Source organism: Myotis davidii, unplaced genomic scaffold (genome assembly GCF_000327345.1).
Source record: "Myotis davidii unplaced genomic scaffold, ASM32734v1 scaffold421, whole genome shotgun sequence".
NCBI classification, from domain to species: domain Eukaryota; kingdom Metazoa; phylum Chordata; class Mammalia; order Chiroptera; family Vespertilionidae; genus Myotis; species Myotis davidii.
Genome location: NW_006292440.1, coordinates 561,900 through 582,688, shown reverse-complemented (window position 1 = coordinate 582,688; position 20,789 = coordinate 561,900). Strand labels below are relative to the sequence as shown.

Below are 20,789 nucleotides of genomic sequence, written 5' to 3'. Positions count from 1 at the left end.
AGAGTAGATGAGCATAGACTCTATAACAAAACAACTGGAAATACTGAAACCATATGAAACAAGACAGTAAGAGGCAAGTGTATTTGAAAATGAACTAAAAATATTAATCTTAGAAATAATGGTATTGAAATGAAAAGGAGTTATTAACATGAATATTGTTAGTGTAATGTTTAGTTTTAAAATAAGAATCAAGACTATCAGATGTTATTTCTACCATAAGACTCATTTGCTTAACAATGTGAAATCCCAAATTGGGTTGCAGAAATGCAGTGTTTTATAAGAGTGGATTTTATAATAAACTTTTTCCTCCATTAAAAAAATACACATTTACTCTAGTAGGTCTGTATGAGGCTGGGAAACAGAATCTTTAAAAAGCTTCATGTAATTCTTATTTGCATTGTTTGGTAAGCCAATTGCAAAATTTCAGAGACCATCCCAGGGTAATAATCTCATTTCTGTAACAACTCATATATATGTCAGTCCTCTGCCCAGAACCCTGAGTGATTCCCATTTTCACTCAGCATAACAGCGAGAATCCTTAAAATGGCCTACAAATGCTGTATGAGCTGGCAACTCTTACTTCTTAGACACCAACACTCCCTCACTCATCCTTCTCCAAACACAGGCCCTTTGCCATCCCACAGACATGCCAGGAATTTCTGTCTTTGTGACTTGGCACTTGCTTGTTCCTTCTGCCTAGCATAATCTTCCCCTAAATATCCACATGGCCAACTCCCTCGCCTCCTATATGTCTACTTAGCAGCAGCTCAATAAAGTCTTCCCTGATCATCCTGTTTAAAACTTCAACCTTATCCCACTCCTATAATTCCTAATACCCTTTACTACCCTTCTAACATGCCATTTAATTTACTTATCATGCTTATTATTTATTAGCCTCTTCTCCTGCAACAGAGTAAGCACCATGAGGTCAGGGGTCTTTGTTTGTTCGTCTACTGATGTGTCTGTCCCAAGCACCTAGAACAGTACCAGGTATGTCAATAAATACATGTTGAATAATTAATTAATGTAATTGGAACAAAACTTCATCCAACAATACTTAACTTTACTATGTCAATATTCTTTATTAGGTCAATCCAATTCTATGCTATTCTATTAAAGTGTTGGCAGCAACTCACTACTCAATTAATGAAAAGCACTGTCACAATTAAAACTCTGCTGCTTGTTTGACAATAACATGGTGGATGCCCATTTATATCATCAGACCAAGTTCTCACAATGTGCCATTTGATCAGTCAAATACAAAAAGCTTCCTCCAAGGGTAAACAACTGTAATAGTCCATGTACAAATGAGAAAGATGATAAAATTAGAAGTTTGGGCATACAATTCCTTTGCCAACATGCTTATTTAACTTTGAGGTTACACAGCAAAGTTGTAATAAACACATGAGTATACTAAACAATGCATCGGTGAGTCATCAAAAGAAATACTAACATGTTTCAAATTATATTAATTTAGTTACAGCAAAGAATAATGTTTTAAATAATGTTATAGTTTAATCAACATGTTTTGTGATTTCCTTTCAAAACTGTTCAAATGAAAGTACTGGTTTATTTTATATGAATAAATTCAGATAAACAACTTTAATAGACCCAATATTATAACCAATTATTTGTAGTTCTATCTTATGGGATCTTAAATATCCTTTAAATTTGGTTTGGCTTCATGTTTCAGAATGTACACTGTAAGCATTTGCCTACTATGTTATTTTGCTAGGGCTACCATAACAAAGCACCACAGACTGGGTGACTTGAACAACATAAATTTATTTTCTCACAGTTCTGGAGGCTAGAAGTCTGAGATCAAGGTGTTGGCAGGTCTGGTTTCTTCAGAAGCCTCTCTCCTTGGCTTACAGATGGCTTTCTTCTCCCTTGGTCTTTACATGGTCTTCCCTCTGTTTATGTCTGTCTCCCAATTCCTTATAAGAACACCAGTCATATTGGATTAGGGCCCAGTCTCATATCCTTATTTTAACTTGATTATCTCTTTAAAGAGCCTATCTCCAGGTCATATTCTGAGGTACTAGGGGTTAGGGGTTCAACATATGTATTTGAGGGAACATAATTCATCCCAAAACATCATAGTCTTAATTCTAATACTTAAAACATACTCAGCAATAACTATATTAGTTTACATCTTTATCTGCTGTCATATATGTAACCAAAAGCTAAAAGAAAAATACATAGTTTCATATTCAATGTGCATCACTTCCCTAAAATAAACAGAAATGAACTGGCTAAAATATAAATGAATTAATTAAAATTAATTTAACTATAACTAAGATTTCCACTTTTTCTCATCAACTAGGGAGAATAAGAGAACTTATATTTTCCTTAAAGCTTAGGCCTTCTTCCTAGATATTTCAATTAATATTTACATAGGCATGTCCTTTTTTTTTAAGTCTACACAGACATGCCTTTCTTTTTTCCCCCTAAACATTTTTTTCTGGGCACTGGTGTAAATTAAAAAAAGAGAGGAACATCATCCACCTGAGGGAGGATCAGTCAACCAATCTAGGAGGAAACATGAGGTTAAATTAATGGTTTGTGGCCAACCACATAAAGATGTTATCAACAGCAAACATGCTAGTGCCCAGCTAGTGTTGCTCACTGATTGAGTATCGACCTTGAACCAGGAGGTCACGGTCCCAATCAGGGCACTGGGTTGTGGGCTCCATCCCCAGTGGGGGCGTGCAGGAGGCAGTCAATCAATGTTCCTCTCTCATCATTGATGTTTTTCTCTCCTTCTTCCTCTCCCTTTCTCTCTAAAATAAATTAAAAAAAAACATGCTAGTAATCACTGCTATTTCCACATTATATAGAGTGGAACCTGAGTGGAATACAATTGTCAATAGCCAGATTTGTGTCAAGTCAAACATTTCCTGAAGGCTTACTATGTATATATAGATAAGGAATTGTGCAAGACCCTTAGCGAGATTGAGAGAGAAACTACTTAAAGAAGTGAGGAATTTTTTTACTTGGTGAATGAAAGAATTAGTATAAATATAAGAGCTGTCCACAAAACTTGAAGGCCCTCAGGCAGAGGAAGGACTTGGATTTATTCTCCGGCTCCAAAATACAGAGTTTAATTAATTGGTTCAAATCATGAAAGGTTGATTTTGGCTAAAAGACCAACTAACAGAATTATTCAGTAACATTGGGGTAGTGAGTTCCCTCTCACTGAATATATTCTTTTTTTCCCCCCTTTTCCAGAGAGGAAGGGGGAGGAGAGATAGATCGGAGAGGAGAGAGAGATCCATGTGAGAAAATCATTGATTGGCTGCCTCCTGCACGCCCCACACTGGGGATCAAGCCCGAAAGTCAGGCATGTGCCCTGAGCAGAATGGAACTGTGACCTCCTGGTTCACAGGTCGACGCTCAACCACTGAGCAATGCTGGCTGGGCTCAATGAATATATTCTAACAGAGGTTTGCAGGTGCTGTGGAAGGATTAATGTGTCAGGTAGAGAATAAACAATTTCCTTAGGTCCTTCCAAATCTGAAGAAGGAACTCTTCCCACTAGGTTTGCTGTTGGTAGAAATTGGGCTCTTCCAAGGGATTGTGAGAAATGCATGTCAAGGACCTAGCCACAGGAGATTGTGGTATGGTAAGGTGATTTAACTATGATGCAAAATCAAAGGAGTGCCCCTCCTGGGTTCCCAATGCCCCATCTTTGTCCATCTGCTATGAAAAAGTCCAACCTTATCTTCATCAAGGCCAAGACAAAGACCAGTGTCCACAGTTCCTGTTTCATATTAAAGCTTAGCCCTAACCAGTTTGGCTCAGTGGATAGAGTGTCGGCCTGCAGACTAAAAGGTCCTGGGTTCAATTCCAGTCAGGGGCATGTACCTTGGTTGCGGGCACATCCTCAGTAGGAGGTGTGCAGGAGGCAGTTGATCGATGTTTCTCTCTCATCGATGCTTCTAAATCTCTATCCCTCTCCCTTCCTCTCTGTAAAATATCAATAAAATATATTTATTAAAAAAAAAAAGCTTAGTCCTTTGCAGCCCTCGAGATCTGTCCCAATAAGCAGTCAACTTGCCAGGCTTTCTCAGGCTTCTGATGGGTCCAGCCCTAGTCAATGATCTCCTAGGTTAGACTGACAAACCTCTATGGTCAAGCACCTCCCACTGCACCATTTTGACTACTAGTTCCCATGTGTTTACCTCTCCCTAGTCCGTCTTTCCCCCTCCAATCCAGTGTGGGAGGGTAGGCTGCTCCCTACAAGGGGGAAGGAGGGTTGTGAAGCTGCAGCTTCCTGGTGAAACAAACAACCTCATGTTCCTCACTTTTACTAAACTCAACAATGTCTGATTCTCTTTACTTCCTTCTTATTAACAGGTTCATTCTCTCTACAGGTTTCCAATGATAGAGTGCATTGTCTAAGTAATATTTTGTTTACAATATACACAAAATATTATTATCTATTCAGTGATGCATTGCCTTCTATCACAAAAGAATTATCCAAAATTTCTTCAGACCTTACCAGTCATTGTAAAGGATCTGTGACACATCCCTCTCTCTGTCCTTTACCACTAAACTCAGATCAAGCCTACAATCAAAACTAGCCACCTGGTCATGCAGGTGACCCTGGAAGAACCATCTCTTACAAACAAAATAACACCAAGTATATGGAAATGGAATGAAATGGAATGAAAATAACAGCTTCATTCTGCACCATTATCTTCCTCACTATCTTTGTTACAACTTTCTAGGGAACCTTGTGATAGTTTCCAATATTCAGCACTGGCTTCGTGGGCTTATTCCTATTTTGTGACCAACAGTGCAGTTAATAATTGTGATTAGGAAAACAAGAGGCTACTATAAAATATATCTGAAAGGAGACCTGTTGTTACTTCTGCTAACACCTTTGCTAAGTTTTTAACAAGGGGTGAGAATCCTAATGGTCAGTGGGATTCTTTGCTCACTATGAGCAAACGTGAACAAAGCCCTCAGGGTTAGGAGAACAGCAGTGGAGTGTGGAACGGAAGACAGTGAACGTCTGACAAAGTTAAGTTCCATTTGATTTCACACTCTGCCAAGCAGTGGAAACCAAAATCACCTAATTTTCTACCCAGACAGGCTAGGATGATGATCCACAGTAAGAAACATTTTTTTCACTCTTGTCATTTATTTTATTTTATTTCTTGCCTGACATCCCCTAAATTAATAAGGGCGACCATCTTTCAGCAACTTAATCAGCAAAACTCCATCATTCTGTCAGCTGCTTAAGAAGGAAGTGTAAGGCAGAAAGCTGGGGTGGGGGAGGGTTGGATGGCAGAGAGGGAAGGAGGTGGGTTAGGGGTAGAGAGGAAGGAAGGGAGAGAAAGGTGTGAGAAAATAATGTGAGATCTCACATGTAATCTGAAGCTGAGGCAGCCATGTAATTACAAAGCTGCCTTTTCTTTCACTTGACAGCTTAAGAAAAGGAGGTGAAGAGAATCTTTAAAATGAAACATGACATTCCCTTATTAAATTTAGTCTCATTTAGATTTTAAATGGCTTAGTGCTTTGCATCTACTTCCACACTTGGTACTATCAAAGGAGTAGATGTTTAGTGGAAAGAGAAACTGCATTTTTAAAAACAGTACCAGTATATGCATGTTTCTAAACAATTTCTTTATAAACATTTTTATGTTTATAAAAGCTTTTTTATGTCATCCAAGCAATAGTTGGCCACCATTTAGTAAGTATAAATAAATATATTTTAGCTTACAGAGAAATGCATGGTATGCCTTGTTTACAAATAACATGAAGCATAATCTGTGCATTGCATTAAGAATTTATTGCCCATTTCCGCTTCAGTTCCTCTCTACCGAGGTAGCCCAAAGAAACTGTACATTCACATTAGCAGTGCTCTGTGGCCTACATTAAATTGGAGCACTGTATGCTGGGACCTGAAGACCCCAAACAGGGGGCAGCAGCAATACATTTCTTGTGTGATGAGTGGTCTAACAAGTTCAGGTATTATTTTCCATCTCACAGCAAAAGATGAACATCCCTGCTACTTCTCTGCTCCCCACACCCACTTTAACTTCCCTCTTGCCCCAAAGGACTCCAGACATTTCCAGCCAATGTGGGTAGGAAATGCCTCAAATTGCTGCAACTTCCCTCTGCTTGATAAATATTAAAAATAGTATAATAATGCCTAATATTTATTGAACATTCTGCATATTGCAAAATACTTCATATACATTATCTGCGTATGAAATGGGTATCATTAACCTCATTTTATAGAAAAGAAAACTGAGGCTAAAGAAAGCAATTTGCTCACAGCAAGTAAATGACAGATTCAAGATCCCAACCCAGGTCTCTAACTTTAAATCCAGGCCTTTTCTTCCCTCCCTCCTTCCCCCTTCCTTCCTTCCTTCCTTCCTTCCTTCCTTCCTTCCTTCCTTCCTTCCTTCCTTCCGTCCGTCCTTGCTTTCCTTCCGTTCCATTTGCCCTTCCCTTTCCTTTTTTTTTAACAGCTTTACTGAGGTTTAATTGCCATATAATAAGTTGAACTTAAAGTGTACAATTTGATAAATTTTGATTTGTATATAACAGTAAAAACATCACCATGATTTAGACAATAAACATATCCATTATCCATGTTTTCTTCCTGATCCTCTGTAATTCCTTCCTACCCCCATTCCATACTCTCCAATCCCAGGAAACTGCTTATTTGCTTTCTTTCATTATAGATTGGTTTGAATTTGAATTCATTCTTTTTTTTATTGCTGAATATATTCTAGTGTATGGATAGAGCACCATTTTTATATATATTTATATTCACTTGTTGATGAACATTCAGATTGTTTCCAGTTTGGGGCTAATACAAATACAGCAGCTATGGTCATATAGAAATCTTTGTAAGAATATATGTACTCAGTTCTCTTTGGTAAATACCTAGGAGTGGAATGGTTGGATAATCGGGTATGTGTATGTTTAACATTTTTAAGAAGCTGCCAAGTTGTTTTCCAAAGTGGTTCTACCATTTCACATTGCCACAGCAGTGTGTGAAAGTTCCAGTTCATTCACATCCTCACTAATACTGAGCATGGTAAGTCTTTTTAACTTTGATCATTCTGACAGGTGTTAAATGATATTTCATTGTGGCTTTAATTTACATTTTCTTAATTACAAATGAGTTTTAAAATCTTTTCATATGGCTATTTGCCATCTTATATCTACTTTGTTCAATATTTTTAATTGCATTGTTTGTTTTCTTGTTGTTGAGTTTTAAATGTTTTTAGATATTTTGGATATGAGTCTTTTACTGGATATGAGATTTGCAAAAATTTTCTCCAAGTGTTTTTCAAGGAACATACATTCTTGTTTTTGACAAAATTAGATTTAGTCATTTTTTTCATTATGGACCACGCTTTTGATATTGTATCTAAGAAATCTTAGCCTAACACAAGGTAAAAAATATTTCTTCCTATGTTTTCTCCTAGAGGTTTTATAGTTTGGGTTTACATTTTGTAATATGTTTGCAGTTAATTATGAACATGGTGTAAATTATGAACTGTATATTTTTATTTGTTTATTTTACTATTCTATATTTAAATTGTAATTTAAATTTTTTGACTATTTTTTAATGGAGGGCTTGTACTTTTAATTTTTTAATTTATTTTTTAAAAATATATTTTTATTGATTTCAGAGAGGAAAGGGGTAGAGAGAGAAAGAGAGATAGAAACATCAATGATAAGAGAGAATCATTGATTGGCTGCCTCGTGCATGCCCCACACTGTGTATCAAGTCCACAACCCAGGCATGTGCCTGACCTGGAATTGAACCATGACCGCCTGGTTCATAGATTGACACAGAACCTCTGAGACACACCAGCCGGGCTTTGACTACTTTAAAGCATCCCTCTATTCCAATATTATCAATGGGTATGTTTTTTAGGAATGCCATGATCAATTAATAAGAGATTTTTTGTTGTTAATACTCACCTGAGGATAATTTTCCCATTGATTTTTAGAGAGAGGGGAAAGGTGGAAGGGAGGGAGGGAGAGAAAGAGAGAGAGAGAGAGAGAGAGAGAGAGAGAGAGAGAGAGAGAGAGAAACATTGATGTCAGAGAGGCACATCAATTGGTTGTCTCCTAGACACATCCGGACCAGGGCAGGATATCAAGCCTACAACCCAGGTATGTGCCCTTGACTAGGTCAAACCCTTGACCCTTTGGTAAAGGGCCAACACTCTAAACATTGAGAAACACCAGCCAAGGCAAGAGATTTTAAAATAAAGATGGTAAATAGCACAAACCAAACAATATTAAAGTAACGAACAAGTTATAAGAAATAGACTCTGTGAGAGGAATTCACTATGCTCAAAGAGAAAGAATCCTCGTGGAAAGCTGAAGCCCCACTCAGTTGCCCATTTGCTGGTGGTTACTGATTTCTCAGCAGACAATAACAGTGAAGGTAGCACAGTAAATGTGTGTTGTTCTGGAGTTCTATACGGTCAAGGCACCTTTCCAGAGATTGAAAAACAAAGATAGCATCACTCATTAAAGGCAGAGTTAAGTCTATCAAATTATACATTTTGCACCCTCTTGGTTAAGTAACATTCCTCAACTTTTCTTTACCTTTAACTTTTTTTCTCTGAATTATAAAACATGATACTGTTTTCCAGAGGGCTACTTTTACTCTGGGGCAAACTGGGGTGGAGATGTCTGTATCCACTGGAAAAGCAAGCCTTTGTCTCTTTCTCAGAGGAAATCACTAGAAACTAAAAATCCAGAACCATTTGTTTCTCAGGCTGCTCTAGGGTTTTACTTTTAACATTCAGAGGTGGGAATGGTAGGTGCCTAGAAAGTTGTATTTTTTTTAATCTAATATTTATTTATTATCTTTTTTTTGCAACTATAAATTACAATCACTAGTAATTACACACCTGTAATTTGTGTGTGTGTGTGTGTGTGTGTGTGTGTGTGCAACTGAAGAATTAGCAAACACAGCATAGGTCAGTTTTTAAAAAATCACAGTATTTCTTGTTATTTGCAGAAGAGCCCACACCTTGGAAATACGTATCAAGTAACCATAAAAATATTCAGCTATTTTCCGGTATCAGGGAGGTTCATGCATGGTCCCAGGCAAAGGATCAGAGTTCCTTTTTCAGATATCCCAGCTTTGTCAGTGACATCTCTTTTCTCAACTGTGCAACTTCCCAAAACATGTGATCAACAGCCTGCTGTTTCACAGGTCCCTGCTGGAGATATCAAATGTATGTAAAAAAGTTACATACAGAAGTGATCCTGTATTTACAAAAAGGAGAAACATGATAATAGTTACTGAGTCTCCTAATTTAATTCTGTGTTTACAGGACTTACTCTGCCAGTGAGAGGACTTTTTTGAAGCCTTCACAAATCCAACAGGTTGTAATCCCACTGCTTTAATGCTTAGACTCTAAGCCCGAGAGTATTGTTTCCACAGCCTCCAAAACCGCTGAAGCCAATTCACTTTTTGATAATGTTAAACATGGAAAAGTTATCTGATAGATTTTGTCTAAGAAAGGACAGGTTCTGTCTATTGTGGGCTCATCCTGCCAAGATCTGAATTCGTTATACAGAGATAATTAGTCTCTTTGCATTCTTTCACAATTGGCTGTGTCAACATAAGAAATATTCAAATCTGTGAATAATTTTTGTGTTTGAGCCAAACTGTTGACAATTTCCAGGAAGCAAAAATCTTAAAGAATTGAGATAATGCTCCGGAGAATGGCAGTTTTGCACCTTATTTTATACATTACAATTGAAAGAGATGTATGTGGGTTACATGAAATCCATTGGTGATAGATTAGGGAGGTGGCAGAAAGCAAAGGGGAGAAATCTCTGGGATTGGATAAAAAGTAAAATGATAGGCACATACTTCTTTTACTGGTATATAGGTGGGTGTAGGAACGTTAACAGTCAATAATTAAGTCAAATGAGGAGATTTGTGGTCTCCGCAGAGCTGTGCTTTAAGGGGTCTGATAAAAGATAAGTTATCGCTATCATAGATGCAAAAAAGACAATAGACAGTTGACCTTTGTCAAGAAAGATGCCAGCCTAGGAAATGACTACCGACCATAAACTGGGTAGCTAAAAAGTTTTAATTTCAGACCGTCCTTTGTGGTTACTTTAGGTCTATGAGTTTACAAGGCAGCCAAACGGGCCTTTCCTGAACTTGTCAGGTTAGAATGTGGCCCCTTTTCATCCACAGCTATATTACCTTGAGGTCCTGAGGACTGCCACTCATAGCACTGCCTATATTTTTATTTCTTGTATGCCCCCCTTTTAAAAGGTGTCTTTTCATCTGGCAAAGGCTCTTGGCAGGTGATGATGGAGAACTGGACAATATAAGACTGGACAAAGCAGCTACTCAGCATGAAGTACTTCAATTTTCCCTTGTGCTTCTTTTAGCTGTTGTTCTGCTTTTGCCTGCTTGACAGTTGCTTTTCTCACCATCTTATGAGCTTCCTTAAATAGAGTAGCTGTGAGTTCCTCCAATTCCTGTTTAAATTAACCTCATACTTTAGAAGGCCTCTCACACTCTTCATCTTTTAACTTCAGTTCCCTCTGAGATTTTGCAAGTTTTTCTTTTAATCTTTCATAGCCCTTTTCTCTGACTTCCAAATAGATGGGCTTCATAAATGGGACAGACTATTGGTACTCAACCAGAAAATATTATCATTGCTATCACAAACTTCTGTTATAGAAGAACCCTGCAAAAACTCCCTGTATGCGACACGCTTGTCCTTTCTGGTAGTTAATTTAGTTAACCTACCTCAGTGGTTGGCAAACCACGGCTCGCGAGCCACATGCGGCTCTTTGGCCCCTTGAGTGTGGCTCTTCCACAAAATACCACATGCGGGCGTGCACAAACAGTGCAATTGAAACTTCGTGGCCCATGCGCAGAAGTCAGTTTTGGCCTGGGTGAGTCTATTTTGAAGAAGTGGCATTAGAAGAAGTGGAGGTACATTCGCTGAGGTCGACCCCTCAGATTGAGGACGTTTTTAGCAAAGGCCAGCTTAGGAGTACCCTAATTAAGTTAATAACAATGTACCTACCTATATAGTTTAATTTTAAAAAATTTGGCTCTTAAAAGAAATTTCAAGAGTTGTATTGTTGATATTTGGCTCTGTTGACTAATGAGTTTGCCGACCACTGACCTAGCTGATACTCCAAAGTATCAGAGCAAAGTGCTGGATCTGTAACATGGATGCCGAAGTAGTCTGCTCTTGAGCTCTCAATCCATACATGCCAAGAAGGTCTGGAGAAGTAGGTGAAGCATGGTTTACTTCATGGAAGCCTTCCAAGGGGCCACTAGCCACAGCAAAAGTCTCATTGTAAGATGCCCTGATCAACCCACAGAGGCCGCTGCCTGCACTCAGAGAGGCTCCCAGAGCCACCGGAACTTCAGGGAGGACAGCTGGTGCACCGCTGGGGTAGGGCTCATTCTAGGATATTGTATTTTTTACATAAGTCTAAAATTATAGGATCTGTAACTTAAATTCTTCACCAAATCCTATGTTAATCAAGAGATCAGCATGCATCTTTCCAGGAAAAAAGAAGGAAAAAGTCAGACTGAGGAAAATGTAACAAGCTAGGAGTCATAGGAATTGGTGAAAAATAAGTTCTTTTTAAATTGAACTTTCCAACCAGAAATGGAAATGGATAATTTTGGGAGGAAAGGTTAAGCAAAACAAAGTAAAACAGACAAACAAAAATAGTCAAAGAGAACGACTGCAATTTGAAATACACAATTAAACCTGAAATTAAATTATTGGTATCCTTGATTATTATTTTAAAAATATTTCTCATAATGTTCACTTATTATTTTAAAAATATTTCTCATAATGTTCACTTATTATTTTAAAAATATTTCTCATAATGTTTGTTTACCTGCTCTAATGGAAGCCAAACTCCTGACACAGGTGTTGGTAAAAAAGGAAAGAGGTTTATTCAAGTGTCCACATCTCGAGAAGATGGGGGATTTTTCCAGTCCTCAAAAACCCACCTTCAGATCTCAATGCAGACAGGTTTTTATGAGGGCAAGGGAAAGCAAAACAAGGAGACAGGGGAATGGGCTGTGAAGAGGCAGGCAGTGTCATTGCTGGTCCGTTTATGGATTCTCATGGTCAGCGTCCATGAGTTGGCCATCTGGTTGAATTCCTGTGTCTGGGCAGTCTGTGTTAGCAAGGGCCTTGAAGGTCAGGCTGCTCCTTGGGTTCACATAGGAACTGAAACTCCTGAATTGTAAAGTATATTTAAAAAACTTTAACATGGAAGCTATAGCTTCAAGAGAACAATACAGTAAAACCTTGATAAATGGACTAATTCAGGTGAGGGGATGTCCATTGAAGCTGAAAGCCTGTTATCTAATGAAGTAGGTTTTCCAAATGTGTATGTTAAAAAATTGACAAATTCATTAGTTTACCTGTGTTTACTTATGCAGACCTGTTTGTATAATTAAAATTAAATATGTATGAAAAGTTTAATTTCAGACAAGTTTTCTATATGTATTATAGTAAATTTTAAATTTATACTAAATAGGTCTAGTAAATGTGTGAATTCATGTCACCACAAGTAAACAAATGCACATGGCTGGGGCGTGGCTTAGTGTACATCAGAACATCAGCTGGCATGAGTTAAAACTGCTTCAGAAAGTCATGCCACACGACAACAGAACCAATCACTGGGCGCAATTTGGTGTGATCACGTGCTAATCACTCATGGAACATTGTTTATGAGCAGTGACTCTGCGATTTAAATATGTAGACTATAGTTGTAGGTATGTAATATTTATATGTACTGTAGGAAGTGGGTCTCTATGTAGGAAGTGGGATTCTTAGGGATAAATAGCCTGTGATCGCTACTCTATGTGTGCCTGTTCAATCTGATGGACACACTCTTGCAAGAATGTATTAAAAGTCTGATAAATAAATAAACGACAGTGTTTCTTCCAATATATGGCCTTTTTGCTAAAATTTGTTAAAAATAACAGTGAATTAATTTTTGAAAATAACCCATTAATTTAATTATAAGCAAATCTTCATTAAAAGCATTTTAAAATTAACAGGGTGTTCATTTTCACATATGACATATAGACTAGAAATTTTGTCCATTAAATCCAAAGTCCACTAAATCAAGGTCTGCAAAATTGAGGGTTTACTGTATCAGGTTAGAGTAACAGTCTGAGTTTAACATTTACTAAGATTACTATGGGTAGCTTTATATGAGTGTACTATATTTATTCCCTGCTATGATATATTATTTCAAATATGCAGAAAGTAATGAATTTATATAATTAGCATTTCTATATCTACTTCCCAAATTATCAAATCTTAATATCTTACCAAATTTGTTTATTTTTAAAAATAATACATCATCATTCTTGATTGACAATTTACAAATAAGAATGAACTGTAAGGCATGAAACGTATACATAACATATTTTCTCTCACTTCCCACAGGCTTTGCTGTTTGTTCCTATCCTCTATCAACTGATTAAAGTTGGTTAAAAAAAATCACCATCCTTGATGGAAGGAGCGGAGACTGAACTTTTTAGAACTAGCATGATGTTATAAATAATTACTGAAATTTTGCTTTATGAAAAATGAATAATCTCAAGCCATATTATTTTCTTTCTGTAAAAACTTCCAGACACTTATAAAGAAAGGGAAAAGGTTAGGAAGAAAATAAAAAACTACTTTTTTTCTCTGAGCTTTAGTAATATTTTAGAATGATTTATCAATTTAAAGTCTAGTGTGATCTGGATCAAGAGTTTTACAGTCATTCCCCCTTTTCCATGGTTTCACTTTCAGTGGTTTCAATTATCAGTAGTCAACAGTCCAAACATATATTCTATCTAATAAAAGAGAAACATAGTAATTAGTGTACGACCACTACCCTTCCCATTGGCTAATCAGGGAAATATGCAAATTAACTGTCAGCCAAGAGGCAGCCGGCAGTCAGGCACCTTAAAGCGAACGTGAGGCTTGCTTGCTTCAGTGACGGAGGACTCCAACGTTCTCCACCTGCTGCTGGTGGCCTCTGAGCAGCAACTCTAAGCAACTATGTTACAAATATAGAAGCTAAACAAAACCCCAGAAACCTGCTTTAGTCGCTGGGCTTCAGCCAGCAGGATCACAACATTGTTTCAAATACAGAAGGTAAATAAAGGCCAGAAACCTGCTTTCAGCAATGGAGGCTTAAGAGCTGGAGCCAGAGCTAAAGCTGGCCCAGAATAATAATAATAAAAAAGGAGCGGTTGGGAGCTTCAGTCCCCCACCAGCCTGAAAACAGCCCTCAGCCCCTCACCCAGACTGGCCAGGCACCCCAGTGGGGACTCCCACCCTGATCCAGGACCCCCTTCCGGGCAAACCAGCTGGCCCCCACCCATGCACCAGGCCTCTATCCTATATAGTAAAAGGGTAATATGCCTCCCAGCACCAGGATCAACGGAGCCACAAGGCCTCCTGGCACCAGGATCAGCATGACAGGGGGAAGGGCCTAAACCCCCTGATCGCCCTGCGGCTCTGTGTGTGACAGGGGGTGGCGCCCCAACCCCCTGATCAGCCCTGCTCTGTGCATGACAGGGGCAGTGCCCACCCTCCCCAATCAGCCCTGCTCTGAGCCATACCAGGAGCTGAACCTAGGGATTGGGCCTGCCCTCTGCCACCCGGGAACAGGCCTAAGCCAGCAGGTCATTATCTCCTGAGGGGTCCCAGACTGCGAGAGGGCACAGGCCGGGCTGAGGGACCCCCCCTTTTTGTGCACTGGGTCTCTAGTATAATAATAAAAGAATAATATGCTAATTAGACTGGACAGCTGAACAACCTTCCAATCATCCTTCTGGACAAAGCCAGGGCTTCGAGGGCCGAGGCAGCTGCCATGGCTGCGAGAGCCAAACCCCTGGTACGAATTACATGCATTGGGCCTCTAGTTAAACAGAAAATTCCAGAAATAAACAATTCATAGCTTTAAATTATGCACTATTCTGAGTATCATGATGAAATCTCACACCATTGCACTCTGTCCCACCTACCTGGAATGTGAATCATCTCTTTGTCTGGCTTCTCTACTCTGTATATACTCTCTGCCCATTAGTTACTTAGTAGCCATCTCAGTTATCAAATCAGTTATCAGAGAGGGGAGGGGAGTGGTGAGAGAAAGAAACCACATTCCCATAACTTTTATTACAGTATATTATTATAATTGCTCTATTTTGTAACTAGTTATTGTTAATTTGTTACCATGCATAATTAAGAAATTAAACTTTATCCTAGGTAGGTATATATAAAATCATTATATATAGGGTTCAGTACTCCCCAATGTTTCAGGTATCCACAGGGGATCTTGTTGATAAGAGTAGAGTACTGTACTGAAAAGGTATATTTGCTATGTATTTTTCCGTAGTGTAAGATTTTGCCTGCTGTTAGGTATCTATCTCATGGAACAAAAATAGGTGCAGCACTGTCTTTGAGAATGCTTTTTGATGATAGCAATGACATAAGATCTCTTCCCGTACCCTCCACTGGGACTGCCTATTATACCCTCAGGACTTTCCAGTACTTTCTGCTTCACCCAACCCAGCCAACACCTGTGGCTTCTCTGAAAGTGTCCTTCGCCAGAAAACTGGTTCACAAGATTCCTTGAGACCACCTATTAGCACCTACTGTTTTCTGGTCCTGAAATGCGATGAGCAGTTAAAATGCCATTTATTTGAAAATGTAATAACTTTAAGGAACAGTTCAATTTTTAAATATTATCTATGATTTCAACAACTTCCCAATCCTTTCCTTCTCCTTCATGCTTAATAATCAGTCTTCAAGTTATCTCCTATTTCATCCTAACTCTACAGCCCTGCTTGTGTGGCATCTGTTTCATTGACTAAAAATCAAGTAATAACTTTCATTCCTTCCTTTCATAGTATGTAAAATATGTAAGAATGAAAGTCAGATTTCTCTCTCAGTCATCTCCGTCACAAAATGACTGAGCCGATACTATCCCCTTGTTTATTTTAGTCCGTGAAGTTGTTTTGGGAAATATCTGTATCTTCAGAATGCTCTTCAATTCTAAAAACAGAACAGCTTGACTGGGCCTGGGATGTTTGGAATCTGGAAGGAGATAAAATAAGAATCCAGGCAGTCTTCTAGCCAGTTTTGTTTTATGGACCATCCCTTCCCCTTGGAAGGTTTGGATAGCTGGCAGGGGTTGGAAAGGCCCACTCAGTGATGTGCTACATTGTTCTGCCTTTCATTTCTGCTCTATTGATTGGCCACTAGAAAGGCCAGTTATCCAGACCAATAGCCAAAATGTGCTGGGTGTTTTTAAAAAGGAAATATCCTCACCATTTTCTGGCCTTGCCCTCCCCTAATTCTATTTCCTTCCTTTAGAATAGTTCAAAGGGCCCTGTCAGAATGGCTATCATCAACAAATAACATGTGCTTTGAGTATGTGGAGAAAAGGGAACCCTTGTGCAGTGTTGGTGGGAATGCAGACTGGTGCAGCCACTGTGGAAACCAGTATGGAGTTATCTCAAAAAATTTAAAATGGAACTGCCTTCTGACCCGGGAATTCAATTTCTTGGAATATAGCAAAAGAAACCCGAAACAGTAATTCAAAAGAACATAAGCACTCCTACATTAATTGCAGCATTATTTACAATAGCCAAGCTATGGAAGCAGCCCATGTGCCCATCAGCAGATAAGTGGATAAAAAAGCTGTGGTTCATCTACACAATGGAATACTACACTGCTGTAAAAAAGAAGGAAATATCACCCTTTTCAACAACATAGATGGACCTGGAGATTATTATGCTAACTAAAATAAGCCAGTAAGAGAAATACAAGTACCATATGATTTCAAATTATACCTGGAATCTAATGAATAAAATAAACTAACAAAATGGAAACCGACTCATGGATAGAGAAAACAGACTGACAGTTGTCAGAGGGGAGAGGATCGGGGGCTGGACAAGAAGGGTGAAGGGATTAAGCAAAATAAAAAAGAAAGATTCATGGACACAGATGTCAATATGGTGATTGCCAGAGGGAAGCGGGATGGGGGAGGTAGTAGAGGGTCAAGGGGCAATAAATGGTGATGGAAGGAGACCTGACTTGGTATAGTAAGCACAATAAAATACACAGATGACATATTGTAGAATTGTATGCCTGAAACCCATATAATTTTATTAACCAATGTCACCCCCCAAAATTAAATAAGATAAGATCTAAACCCAGGCCTTTATGATCACAACACATATATGAGCCTTGTTAGCTCACATAATGTCTTTCTTCAAACACACTCAAGAAGTATTTATTGAGTATGTATTATATGATCCTGACTATCCTAGGACATTATGGAATAAATAATATGTAAAATTTAGACCCTGATATCAATAGCTTTAATCTGAATATATTCCATTTTTTCTAAGTCAGAGTCAGTAATCATAAAAAAATTGGGGAGGGAGGAAGGACAGGGGGAGGTACAGAGAAAAATACAATTAACATGTTAGAAAAAGAAGATCTTGAACTGTTGGAGACATGGGAAACATCATGGAAAAGGGCTAATTAAGTCAACCTCCTTAATGGACTTATCATTTTATCTACATTCACCTTGCCCTTTTACCTTCTTTCATAGAAGATTCAATGTTAGAGTGGGAGTCCTCCAAAAGCAACTGCAGCTCAGTCCTATCATTTCACAGATGAGGGCCCTCCAGCCGAAAGAGTAAGCAACTCAATAAAGTTTACCCACTTAAAGAGGGTCAAACTTGGACTTTGGACTTATTCCTTGTCAAATTTTATACTTCTTCCGCATGCTATGGTGCCAAAAATTCTTAACATTCATTAGGTCATTCTTCAAGAAATATTAAGTCCCAAGTGTGTTATAGAGACTGAGATAGATACTGGGGAAATAATAGGGAAAATGCTAGGTGTGATCCCTGCCTTGCAGAGATTATATTTTGGTAAATATCCCCCCTATAGCTAATAATAAAAGCATAGAATAGAGCCACAGAACATTTGTTTCTCCTTCCTGAAGTTTAAGTGATGAATAGTTCTGTGAATACGTCTTTTTTCCACACAACTGTTTCCTTTTAACTTTCTGAATTCCATAACTATCATCTATACTAGAGGAAAGTGAGAAAGAATTGTTTAGATCAGTGGTTCTAATGCTTTAGAATCATTTGTAAGACTCGTTAAAAGACAGATTGCCAAAGTCTACCCCAGAGTTTGTGATACAGAATAGGTCAGGGCTGGGCTCCAAGGATTTGCATTTCTAACAATTTCCTGATGATGCTGATGCTGGTGTGGGGCCCACACTGTGAGAACCACTGGTTTAGATCATCCCCAGAATGATCAGGCTCCTACCTGAAACTGAGGACAGAGAAGATGGCTCACCTTATCTCTTACTGATGGTGATGAGGCCAACTGTTCCGATTTTACACATGAGGAAGCTGAAGCAAGTGAAAAATTAATGGCTCGTCCAGTAACGGCTATATTTCTCCTTACTGGTAATGAATGCAAAAGGTCGGCTTTCTCCAAGCAAAATTAAAAAGGTGTACAAAAACTAACACTTAGATCTTATTGAATATTCAAGGAATATTCCTCTCTTTCTCAGTCTGAGAACCATTAAAAAACAAACAAACTGATGAACCCATTCTTTTCAACCTGATTCTTGAAATCCAACAATTAATCTTTGTAATCCCTACTCCCAGTGGTTACACTCATTTTGGTGAGAAGCTGAGTGATTAGAAGAATGAGTTAGACTGAGGGCCAGAAGACCCACATTCTGGCCCTGGTGTAGGCACTGGGTGTTTAAACTGGCCAAATTAAGGTAACTGGTTTCATTCCTTCATCTGTGAACTGAATGTTTGGAAAGACGACGTCTACAATCTTATCAAGCTCCAGTATTTTGCATTTCTCTCTTGTTTTCCTGGTTATGAATGGACTAAAAGGAAGGGTGGAGCCACAAGTGACAAAGCTCTAAGTGTCAGAGTCTCTTCTAAAAACAGAGACAGAGAGAGAGCCTCATCATCTCGCAGCTGCACCTGCAGGTCAGCAGGGCAATGACTGAAAGTCTCTTCTCTTGAAGCTGATCAGCTTTCTCACTGTTTTCACTGATGAAGGAACGTGTTCTGGTCCCCTGGCAGCACATTTGTACCTGCTCTAAAAAGCAGGCTATTGTTGTGATCCAGTTACAAACAGGAATCACAAGAACCTATGTAGGAACGCCATGCTACATGTGAAAATAACAGTTACCAAAGAAACGCGAGCCACAAAACCCACCTGAATAGCTCATTATTATTCAGCAAGGTTAACTGAATGCCAAGGGGTGGGAGAGGAAAAGGTAGAAGGCTTGCCAACTCAGCAGAGTTTCAAAACCAGCAGCAAAGCACCAACTTAAATGTAAATGCATTTCTGCACTTACTCAGAAAAGAATTTAATACCCCTAAGCTTCAGAAGCCAACCAAGGACACAACTGATGGATGTAAGTGTTTTTATTTCCAGCCAACCAAAAACCAGAGGAAAAATAGTGACGAGCTAAAGGATAGAGACTCCTATCCCCCATGTATCACCCCATATTAGAATCAAGCTCAAAGAACTTGTAAGATGAACATGTGAGTTTTCTGGGCATTTGCAGGAATAGACCAAATCAGCAAATAACTGCCAAATCTGCCCTACGCATTCCTTTTAGGGCCATCTGAGCCACTGCTGTTGAACTTCATTCATTTGATCCTGATGAGACCTGAATCCCCTTTAAATGGAGTGGTGCTCTTCTAACAGCTCTTCCTACTTCTCCTGCAAAGAATCCTATTCTGTTTCACACCTGATGGTTTTCTGACACAATACAGTCCCTGCCTGTTAGCTCCACTTATGGAACAAAACAATCCAAACCAGGGATAAGCCTGTTGCCTTCAAGAAGTGATGCGCCTTAACTTCTGCAGCCACTTCACGCTTTCCTCTCTTTTCCGTCAAGAGTCCAGGATTTTTTCAGAAAGAAAAATAAAGCTTGAAGCACACAAAGCTATAAATCAGCCTCAGGAAACAAGGTCATGCATTTAACAGCACATGATCCAAAGGCAAGTGCCAAATTGGCCATTTGTCACTTGAATTGACATAATATGTACCTGGGCTGACTTTTTTTTTTTTTTTTTACCATTTGCCCTTATTGCCTTCTCCTTCCTGGGAAGTTCCTTCCAACTTAACAGCTTCCCAAATGCTTTCCTTTGTTTGATAATATTTGAAGGCACTGCTTTAAAAATCATCTTACTTCCTTTCTATTTTATCTCTGTCCTAGAGAACAGCGAAGCAGCTCCTAGCTATGTGTGCTGAAGCAGGTGATTAACTTGCTTACAGATTGCCCCTCAATGCATCAGTATTGTCTTCTTAGCCACACCACAAGTGAGTGGTGATGAAGGAAGGGAGAGACACAAATTGAAGGAATTGCTTAAATAAAAAGCATTATTAAGTGAGAGGGGAGACCAATAATACAAAACATTTGCTTTCATAAAATAATTACTAAGGAGAGAAAAAACTAGCTTGAGTAAAGTTTTATATAAAACCATACCTCAAAAGTTATAGATAATTACAGTATACCCTTCTCTTTACTCATGCTAATATGTTTAAACTGAATTTCAACCAAGGATTTTTCAAAATGTTTTGCAACCTAGCGTATCCTAAAAGGCATAAGACTATGGAGGCTAATTACGAGTTCCTATAGTCTAATCCGTCTGGAATGGTCTCCTAGCTGAATTCCCAGGAGCTCTGCATTTGGTATCTGGGCAGACAAAGCCC

At 38.7% G+C, this 20,789-nt stretch overlaps 1 protein-coding gene and 1 pseudogene across 2 annotated transcripts in view; both read right to left on the bottom strand.

Moving 5' to 3' along the window:
- LHFP (lipoma HMGIC fusion partner) overlaps window positions 1-20,789 on the bottom strand; it is a 279,718-nt gene that overhangs the window by 159,094 nt on the left and 99,835 nt on the right. The window lies entirely within an intron of this gene.
- LOC102771254 lies at window positions 9,079-10,782 on the bottom strand (annotated as a pseudogene).